This window comes from Hippocampus comes, unplaced genomic scaffold (assembly GCF_001891065.2).
Source record: "Hippocampus comes isolate QL1 unplaced genomic scaffold, H_comes_QL1_v1.1 scaffold392, whole genome shotgun sequence".
Taxonomy (NCBI): domain Eukaryota; kingdom Metazoa; phylum Chordata; class Actinopteri; order Syngnathiformes; family Syngnathidae; genus Hippocampus; species Hippocampus comes.
In genome coordinates this window covers 69,255-72,165 of record NW_017805589.1, presented here as the reverse complement: position 1 = coordinate 72,165, position 2,911 = coordinate 69,255, and positions in this window count along the sequence as shown.

Sequence of the window (2,911 nt, the reverse complement as noted above, 5' to 3'; positions counted from 1 at the left end):
TGTCATATCACCTTCAGATGGTTTATCATAAGTCTCAGTAGAGCGTGGAGTCATGTCATCACCAACCGATGGTGGAGCTAAGAGGCGTGCGTGCATATGTGCACGTGTGCGTGGTTTGGCACCCGCGTGCGTGTGTATATGCTTGCACGTGCGCGATCAGGTCGATAGCGGGAGGTTAATCTCTTCAAAAGTCGATCTTCGGTCAAATATGTAGCAAGCTGACCCAAGTGGTAAGTAACCACTGCAGCTCGTTGATTGGCCACCCCTGATTTATAGCCAAAAATAATTTGGGGCTCAGTTGTGTTGTAGCCAATTTCACCATCCTCCCGAGTGGTGCTATGTGGCGAGGTGGAAGCATACCTAAGAGACCGTCCAGTTGTGACCCTTCACAGTGGCCTCCATCACCTTCTGTTCTCATGTGTTGACTTGAGATGCTGTTTATGTGTGCCCATGTGCATGATGTGGATCTTTGTTCTGACTGATTGGTCACCCCTGATTTATAGCCAAAAATAATTTGGGGCTCAGTTGTGTTGTAGCCAATTTCACCATCCTCCCGAGTGGTGCTATGTGGCGAGGTGGAAGCATACCTAAGAGACCGTCCAGTTGTGACCCTTCACAGTGGCCTCCATCACCTTCTGTTCTCATGTGTTGACTTGAGATGCTGCTGCTTGGAGGCCCCACCCCTCTGCCCACTTCACTTTGGCCCTCATCTTCAGTTTTTTAAAGGGACACCAGTCAATGACAACAATGTTACCACGCATGACCGCTACCCCATTCCACACATTCAGGATTTTTCCATGCGTTTGGCTGGCACCACAATTTTCTAAAGTGGATTTGGTCCGTGGTTATCACGAGGTGCCCGTGCAGGCGGATGATGTGCCCAAAATCGCAGTGATAACCCCGTTCGGGCTTTTCAAATTCCTGCGCATGCCTTTTGGGCTGAAGTCTGTGCAGCCCACTTTTCAAAGATTGATGGACTCCGTGTTGCGCGACCTCGATTTTGTGTTCGTCTATCTCGACGACATTCTGGTGGCCAGTCCCTCACCGGAGGAACACCAGTCGCACTTAGCGACGGTTTTCAAGCGTCTTGATTCACACAGCCTGATCGTTAACCCAGTGAAATGTCAGTTTGGTCTGTCTGAGATCGATTTCTTGGGCCACCGCATTTCAACACGGGGCGCTATCCCCTTGCCCGCCAAAGTGCAGGCGGTGGTGGATTTTCCCCGCCCCGCTTCAGTTAAGGCGCTGCAAGAGTTTTTGGGCATGGTTCATTTTTATAACCGGTTCCTTCCTCGCGCACCCCACCTCCTGCAGCCACTTTACGGCACCTTGAGAAAGAAGAAGGCTAATGATCCTATGGAGTGGTCTCCACAACGGGCAGGGGCGTTTCAACAAGCTAAGACGCTCTCGCAAGTGCAGCCCTCCTGGTCCACCCGATTGCAACCGCGCAAGTGGCTTTAACTACAGATGCGTCTGATATTGCTGTTGGGGCGGTGGTTGAGCAGCTGGTGGAGAACGTATGGCAGCCCCTTGTGTTTTTCAGTCGTAAGCTGCGGGATAACCAACGCAAGGATAGCGTTTTTGACATAGAGTTGCTGGCACTCTATCTTGCGACGCGCCATTTTCGTTTCCTTCTTGAAGGACACCCGTTCACCGCTTTTGTGGATCACAAGCCACTTACATTTGCAATGTCAAAGGTTACGGAACTCGTGGTCGGCTCGGCAGCAACGGCACTTCGCGGCCATTTCTGAGTTCACTACTGATATTCAGCATGTGGCCGGTAAGTGTAATCCTGTGGCTGATTGCTTGTCGCACATGTGGCCGGTAAGTGTAACCCTGTGGCTGATTGCTTGTCGCACGCAATCGTATGTCCGGTCCAGCTCGGGGGTGATTTTTCAGAGATGGCCGCCGACCAATCCGAGGATCCTGACCTCAAGGCAGCCAGTACGGCTCTTAAACTTGAGGAGGTAATAACGCGTGTAGGCGGTCCCCCTCTCCTCTGCGATGTGTCTACGGGTCGTACTCGCCCTGTGGTTCCATTGGATTGGCGTAGCGGAATCCTTGATTCAATCCATTCCCTCTCACACCCTGGCGTTCGTGCGTCAGTCAAGCTGGTTGGGGCCAAGTTTGTCTGGCCTGGATTACGCAAGGACGTCAGGAGGTGGGCGTCTGCATGCGTGGCGTGTCAGCGCGCCAAAGTCCACCGGCACACCAGGGCGAACCTCGAACCTTTTCCAATTCCGGCCAGGCGATTTGACCACGTCCACGTGGACCTGGGAGGCCCCCTCCCTCCGTCGCAGGGTTTCACACGTCTACTCACGATGGTAGATCGGACCACTAGGTGGCCAGAAGCAGTTCCCCTGTCCTCCACGACCTCAGTAGATATCGCTCGTGCTTTTCTGTCATCCTGGGTCGCGCGTTTTGGCACCCCATCCAATATCACCTCGGACAGGGGCTCCCAGTTTGTGTCGGAGCTCTGGTCGGCCATGGCAGGGTCCTTGGGTGTGCAGGTACACCGCACTACGGCCTACCACCCACAGGCTAATGGGTTGTGCGAACATTTTCACCGGTCGCTAAAAGCTGCGCTGCGGGCTGCGCTTTCGGACGGTAACTGGGTCGAGCGCCTTCCGTGGGTTTTGCTCTGGTTACGGTCGGCTCTGAAAGAAGATCTTAATGCCGCCCATGCTGAGTTGGTGCTCGGTCAGCCACTTCGTGTTCCCAGTGAATTTCTGCCAGTAGTTCCGGCGCGCCTTCCTTCCCCTTTTTGTCGGAGGGACCCCTAACTCCGAACACCGGTACACCATTTGGTTCCCAAAGTGTTCGTACCGTCTGCGCTTATGTCGGCCCGTTTTGTTTTTGTGCGCCATGATGCCCACCGCTCGCCCCTCCAGCCACCGTATGACGGCCCATT